Source organism: Arachis ipaensis, chromosome B4 (genome assembly GCF_059453495.1).
Source record: "Arachis ipaensis isolate K30076 ecotype BB chromosome B4, ASM5945349v1, whole genome shotgun sequence".
NCBI classification, from domain to species: Eukaryota; Viridiplantae; Streptophyta; class Magnoliopsida; order Fabales; family Fabaceae; genus Arachis; species Arachis ipaensis.
The window spans coordinates 49,913,251-49,921,238 of record NC_142439.1 but is presented as its reverse complement, the minus strand read 5'-3'; the positions used below and the strand labels follow the sequence as shown (position 1 = coordinate 49,921,238).

General features: G+C 38.0%; 1 non-coding gene across 1 annotated transcript; it reads left to right on the top strand.

Moving 5' to 3' along the window:
- Positions 1-3,017: 3,017 nt before the first annotated feature.
- On the top strand, positions 3,018-3,125 carry LOC148567511 (small nucleolar RNA R71). The gene has a single exon (XR_015881505.1). It is a non-coding gene; the product is annotated as a small nucleolar RNA R71 (small nucleolar RNA).
- The last annotated feature ends 4,863 nt before the right edge of the window (positions 3,126-7,988 follow it).

The following is a 7,988-nucleotide window of genomic DNA, read 5'->3' as shown; positions in this document are numbered from 1 at the left end:
TGTGTTTGCATAGAACTCTTGAACCATTAGGATCCCGACTTGTTGCATGGGGTTGGTGAGAGCTTCCCAACCTCTTCCTTGAATCTCAAGTCGGATCTCCGGATACTCATTTCTTTTGAGCTTGAAAGGAACCTCAGGGATCACTTTCTTCTTGGCCACAACTTCATAGAAGTGGTCTTGATGGACCTTTGAGATGAATCTCTCCATCTCCCATGACTCAGAGGTGGAAGCAATTGCCTTCCCTTTCCTCTTTCTAGAGGTTTCTCTGGCCTTAGGTGCCATAAATGGTTATGGTAAAACAAAAAGCAATGCTTTTACCACACCAAACTTAAAATATTTGCTCGTCCTCGAGCAAAAGAAGAAAGAAAGAAGTAGAAGAAGAAGAGAAATAGAGGAGAGGGAGAGAGAGGAGGTTTCGGCCAAGGGGAGAAGTTAGGGTTGTGTTGTGTGAAAATGAAGGAAGAATGAGGGGTTTATATAGGAGTGGGGAGGGGTTTAGGTTCGGCCATTTAGGGTTGGGTTTGGGAGGGAAAATATTTTGAATTTGAAGGTAGGTGGGGTATATGGGGAAGAGAAGATGGATGTGAGTGGTGAGGGAGTGATGGGAAAGAGTGATTGAGTTGATTGGTGAGGGGTATTTGGGGAGGAGAGTTATGAAAAGGTGGGAAGAGGAGAGAAGAAGGGTAGGTGGGGATCCTGTGGGGTCCACAGATCCTGAAGAAATCCTGTGGGGTCCACAAATCAAGTGGGGCCAAGGACTTACCATCCCTGCCTCAATTAGGCGTGTAAAACACCCTATATATGCAATCCTGGCGTTTAACACCAGACTGCAGCATGTTGCTGGCGTTAAACGCCGCTTCCTTGCTTGTTTTGGGCGTTCAACGCCAGTCTATAGCATATTTCTGGCGTTGAATGCCACTATGGTGCATGTTTCTGGCGTTAAACGCCAGTCTGATGCTTGTTTCTGGCATTTAACGCCAGCTTTCCTCTGGGTGTAATCCTGGCGTTTAAACGCCAGACTGCTGCTTGTTTCTGGCATTTAACACCAGTTTCATGCTCTGTTCTGGCGTTAAACGCCAGCCAGATGCTCCTTACTGGCGTTTAAACGCCAGTAAGCTCTTCCTCCAGGGTGTGCTATTTTCAATGCTATTTTTCATTCTGTTTTTGATTTTTTAGTAGTTTTTGTGACTTCACATGATCATCAACCTAATAAAACACGAAATAATTAAGAGAAAATAAAATAAAATTGATTAAATAACGTTGGGTTGCCTCCCAACAAGCACTTCTTTAATATCAATAGCTTGACAGTGAGCTCTCATGGAGCCTCACAGATGTTTAGAGCATTGTTGAGATTTTCCAACACCAAACTTAGAGTTTGGATATGCGAGTTCAACACCAAACTTAGTGTTTGGTTGTGGCCTCCCAAAACCAAACTTAGAGTTTGACTGTGGGGGCTCTGGTTGACTCTGCAGTGAGAGAAGCTTTTCATGCTTCCTCTCCATGTTTACAGAAGGAGATCCTTGAGTTTTAAACATAAGGTTGTCCCCATTCAGTTGTAGGATCAATTCTCCTCTGTCCACATCAATCACAGCTCTTGCTGTGGCTAGGAAGGGTCTTCCAAGGATGATGGATTCATCCTCATCCTTCCCAGTATCCAAGATTATGAAATCAGCAGGGATGTAAAGGCCTTCAACCTTTACTAGCACGTCCTCTACTAGTCCATAAGCCTGTTTCATGGATTTGTCTGCCATCTCTAATGAGAATTTAGCAGCCTGTACCTCAAAGATTCCCAGTTTCTCCATTACAGAGAGTGGCATGAGGTTTATCCCTGATCCAAGGTCACATAGAGCCTTCTTAATGGCCATGGTGCCTATGGTGCAAGGTATTAGAAAATTTCCAGGATCCTGTTTCTTCTGAGACAATGTTAGTTGATCCAGATTACTCAGTTCATTGATGAGCAAGGGAGGTTCAACTTCCCAAGTCTCATTACCAAATAATTTGGCTTTCAGCTTCATGATTGCACCAAGGTACTTGGCAACTTGCTCTTCAGTGACATCTTCATTCTCTTCAGAAGAAGAATACTCATCAGAGCTCATGAATGGCATAAGGAGGTTCAATAGAATCTCTATGGTCTCTAGATGAGTCTCAGATTCCTTTGGTTCCTCAAAGGAAAACCTCTTATTGATCAATGGATGACCCAGGAGGTCTTCCTCACTAGGATTCATGTCCTCCCCCTCCCTTGTAGGTTCGGCCATGATGGTCAATTCAATGGCCTTGCACTCTCCTTTTAGGTTTTCTTCTGTATTGCATGGGAGAGTACTTGGAGGAGTTTCAGTGACCCTTTTATTCATCTGGCCCACTTGTGCCTCTAAATTTCTAATGGAGGACCTTGTTTCATTCATGAAACTTAAAGTGGCCTTAGATAGATCAGAGACTATATTTGGTAAGCTAGATGGATTCTGCTCAGAATTCTCTGTCTGTTGCTGAGTGGATGATGGAAAAGGCTTGCTATTGCTAAACCTTTTTCTTCCACCATTGTTAAAGCCTTGTTGAGGCTTTTGTTGATCCTTCCATGAGAAATTTGGATGATTTCTCCATGAGGTATTATAGGTATTTCCATAAAGTTCACCCATGTAATTCACCTCTGCTATTGCAGGGTTCTCAGGATCATAAGCTTATTCTTTAGAAGATGCCTCTTTAGTACTATTGGATGATTCCTTCAATCCATTCAGACTCTGAGAGATCATATTGACTTGCTGACTCAATATTTTATTCTGAGCCAATATGGCATTCAGAGTATCAATTTCAATAACTCCCTTCCTCATAGGCGTCCCATTACTCACAGGATTCCTTTCAGAAGTGTACATAAACTGGTTATTTACAACCATGTCAATGAGTTCTTGAGCTTCTGCAGGCGTTTTCTTTAGGTGAATGGATCCACCTATAGAATGGTCCAGTAACATCTTTGATAGCTCAGACAGACCATCATAGAATATATCTAGGATGGTCCATTCTGAAAGCATGTCAGAAGGACACTTTTTGGTCAGTTCCTTGTATCTTTCCCAAGCTTCATAGAGGGATTCACCTTCTTTCTATTTGAAGGTTTGAACATCCACTCTAAGCTTACTAAGGTTTTGAGGAGGAAAGAACTTGGCTAAGAAAGCCATGACCAGCTTATCCCAAGAGTTCAGGCTATCCTTAGGTTGAGCGTCCAACCATATTCTAGCTCTGTCTCTTACAGCAAATGGGAAAATCATAAGGCTGTAGACCTCGGGATCAACCCCATTGGTCTTAACAGTATCACAGATCTGCAAGAATTCAGTTAAGAACTGAAAAGGATCTTCAGATGGAAGTCCATAAAACTTGCAGTTCTGTTGCATCAGAGAAACTAATTGAGGTTTTAGCTCAAAATTGTTTGCTCCAATGGCAGGGATTGAGATGCTTCTTCCATGTAAATTGGAATTTGGTGCAGTAAAGTCACCAAGCATCTTCCTTGCGTTGTTATTATTTTCGGCCATGTTGTCTTTTTTTTCGAAAATTTCTGTCAGATTTTCTCCAGAGAGTTGTGCTTTGGTTTCCCTTAGCTTCCTCTTCAGAGTCCTTTCAGGTTCAAGATCAGCTTCAACAAGAATGTTCTTATGCTTATTCCTGCTCATATGAAAAAGAAGAAAATAGAAACGAAAATATGGAATCCTCTATGTGACAGTATAGAGATTCCTTTATGTGAGTAGAAGAAAGTAAGAATAGAAGAAGGAAAAGATGAGAATCCAAACACAGGGGTGAGGATAGAAGTGTAAATGGATGAATAAATAAATAGAAGGAGATTAGAGATGAGAGAAGAATTCGAAAATTTAACAAAATAAAATAAAAATATTTTAAATTTAAATTTAAAATTCAAAAATTAAAATTGAAACTAAATTAAATTAAAAATTAAAACAATTAGTTAATTAAAATGAAATTTTGAAAAAGGGAAGGAATTTTCGAAAATTAAAGGTAGAGAGTTAGTTAGGCAGTTTTGAAAAAGATATGATTGAAACAAAAAGATATGATTGATTAAAAGAGATTTGAAATTTGTTTTTGAAAAAGATATGATTGAAATTTAAAAAGATGTGATTGAAGCAAAAAGATAAGATTGATTGAAAAAGATTTGAAAAAGAAATTTAAAAAGATTTGATTTTGAAAATTAAAGTTGATTACTTGACTAACAAGAAACTAAAAAGATATGATTCTAGAGTTTAAAGATTGAACTTTTCTTACTAGGCAAGTAACAAACTTAAAATTTTTTGAATCAATCACGTTAATTGTTAGTAATATTTTCGAAAACATGAAATAAACATAAGAAAGAGATTTTGAAAATTATGAAATAAGATAAGAAAACTATTTTTGAAAATCATTTTGGAAAAAGATTTGATTTTTGAAAAACATTTGAAAAAGATAAGATTTTTAAATTGAAAATTTGATTTGACTCATAAGAAATAACTAAATTTTAAAATTTTTGACTAAATCAAATCAAATTTTCGAAAATTATGAGTGAAAAAGGGAAAGATATTTTTTTTTTATTTTTGTATTTTCAATGAAGAAAGAGAAAAACAACCCAAAGACTCAATGCATGAAAATTTTGGATCAAAACATGTGATGCATGCAAGAATACTATGAATGTCAAGATGAACACCAAGAACACTTTGAATGTCAAGATGAACACCAAAAACTTATTTTTGAAAAATTTTCAAGAAAAGAAAACATGCAAGACACCAAACTTAAAAATTTTTTTATTCTTTAGACATTAAAAAATTGAAAATGCATATGAAAAACAAGAAAAGACACAAAACAAGAAAATATGAAGATCAAACAAGAAGACTGGCCAAGAACAACTTGAAGATCATGAAGAATACATGCATGAGTTTTCAAAAAATGCACAAATTTTTAAACATGCAATTGTCACCAAACTTAAAAGTTGACTCTAGACTCAAGCAAGAAACATAAAAAAATATTTTTGATTTTAGGATTTTGTAAATTTTTTTGTATTTTTCGAAAATTAATTGGAAAAAACGAAAAAGAAAATATTTTGTTGATTTTTTTTGAAAATAAGAATAATAAAAACAAAAAGGTTAAAATTAAAATAAAGTTACCTAATCTGAGCAACAAGATGAACCGTCAGTTGTCTAAACTCGAACAATCCCCGGCAACGACGCCAAAAACATGGTGCACAGAAATCGTGATGGTTCCATTCCTTGGTAACAGCGCTGAAAACTTTATACGCACGTTCATAATCTTAATTACTTGTCACAACTTCGCACAGCTGACCAGCAAGTGTACTGGGTCGTCCAAGTAATAAACCTTAGTGAGTAAGGGTCGATCCCACGGAGATTGTCGGCTTGAAGCAAGCTATAGTCACCTTGTAAATCTCAGTCAGGCGGATTCAAATGTATATAGATTTTTAATAATTAAAAGATAAATAAAACATAAACTAGGATAGAGATACTTATGTAGTTCATTAGTGAGAATTTCAGATAAGCGTATGGAGATGCTTTCGTTCCTCTGAACCTCTGCTTTCCTGCTGTCTTCATCCAACCATTCCTACTCCTTTCCATGGCAAGCTTTATGTAGGGGATCACCGTTGTCAATGGCTACATCCCATCCTCTCTGTGAAAATGGTCCAATGCGCTGTCACTGCATGGCTAATCATCTGGCGGTTCTCGATCATACCGGAATAGGATTTACTATTCTTCTGCGTCTGTCACTACGCCCAGCATTCGCGAGTTTGAAGCTCGTCACAGCCATCCCTTCCCAGATCCTACTCGGAATACCACAGACAAGGTTTAGACTTTCCGGATCTCAAGAATGGCCATCCATGGGTTCTAACTTATACCACAAAGATTATAATATCTCGGACTCGGTCCTCTGTATTAGATATCTAAGAGATACTCATTCTAGTTTGTTTGCATGTAGAATGGAAGTGTTTGTCAGGCACGCGTTCATAGGTGAGAATGATGATGAGCGTCACATAATCATCACATTCATCATGTTCTTGGGTGCGAATGGATATCTTAGAGAAGGAATAAGCTTGAATTGAATAGAAAAGTAGTAGTACTTTGTATTAATTCATGAGGAACAGCAGAGCTCCACACCTTAATCTATGGAGTGTAGAAACTCTACCGTTGAAGATACATAAGTGATAATGGTCCAGGCATGACCGAATGGCCAGCCCCCATGAAATTCTAAGATAGCATAAAACTAATCAAAGATCTGATCCAAAGATGTAAATAAAATAGTAAAAAGTCCTATTTATACTAAACTAGTTACTAGGGTTTGCAGAAATGAGTAAATGATGCAGAAATCCACTTCCGGGGCCCACTTGGTGTGTGCTTGGGCTGAGCATTGAGCTTTACACGTGTAGAGGTCTTTCTTGGAGTTGAACGCCTGTTTGTAACCTGTTTCTGGCGTTTAACTCCACTTTGCAACCTGTTTCTGGCGTTTGACTCCAAAATGCAGCATGGAACTGGCGTTCAATGCCAGTTTACGTCGTCTATCCTTAAACAAAGTATGGACTATTATATATTGCTGGAAAGCCATGGATGTCTACTTTCCAACGCAATTAAAAGTGCACCATATGGAGTTCTGTAGCTCTAGAAAACCCACTTTGAGTGCAGGGAGGTCAGAATCCAACAGCATCTGCAGTCCTTCTTCAACCTTTGAATCTGATTTTTGCTCAAGTCCCTCAATTTCAGCCAGAAAATACCTGAAATTACAAAAAAACACATAAACTCATAGTAAAGTCCAGAAATGTGAATTTTAATTAAAAACTAATAAAAATATACTAAAAACTAACTAAATTATATTGAAAACTATGTAAAAACAATGCCAAAAAGCGTATAAATTATCCGCTCATCACTTACAGTGAGTGTGTTGTTGCTCCTGTAAGACAGAGGTTACTTACAGTGAGTGTGTTGGGCGTATATTGGCTAATAAGTGCCGCCCTGCAAGACAAAGGTTGCATGTAGTGGATACCCTGCAAGACAAAGGTTGCTTGCAGTGGATATTGCCAACAGGAAAGCCTTATCCAGACAGAGGTTGCTGGGTAACGTCGGGGGCGGGTATCTAACCGATAAATGAGCTCATTACCTGCACTAGGGCTAGACATGCATCATATTTGGTTGTGCATTTCCTCTGTTATGATTGTTGTTTGAATGTATGCTTTCTTTCTTTGTATTCTATTCATTGTGTCTGTGTTTTATTTTCTTGTATTCTTTTGTTTGTGTTTTGCTTTCTGTTTTTTCTATTCTTTCTATTTATCTGTATCTTCTGTTCACTACTTCTCAGTGTTTTGCTATTCGTCTACTAAACAACACGGAATTAATGAACTTAACTAATAACCCCGGCCCTACTAAGAACTCCTAGTTCTTACCCCTTTTCTCTCCCTTCACCCTTCAGATGGAAGTAAGAGTACCCTTCCGTAATCTACCGATGACCGTTTCACAAAGAGGATTCCGCTCTAGGTAGTCTTATGAGTCTAGGGTGAATCTCTTTATCTGTTTATATGTATATACTATAGGACCAGCCAACGTCTGTACCCCGTTCGTATGCGCACTTTAGCCTAAATCCTGTGAACGAGACTCCTGTTGTGTGGCTACCTGATGAGGTACCAGAGAGACGTCATATGGCAATGTCTGATCGTGCAGAGGAATAGTAGATGATGTTCCACCTTCTGATGACGTTCCACCTGACTTGAGTTTTGAAGACATAGAACGTACTTTCCCTCGCTTTAGTAGTTTAGAGGGACTAGGTGAGTATAGAGTCTAGGCTAGTGATAAACCACTATTTCATGGTTTATCTTGTACTCAATTGAGTGGATTTTATCAACTCTTTACCCACTTATTCATACTATTTGCATGGTTTTATATTTGCCTTCCTAATTATGTGCTATGATTGAAAACATGCTTCTTTGGACTTATAATTGCTAATATTAATCCTCTCTTATCACCATTAGA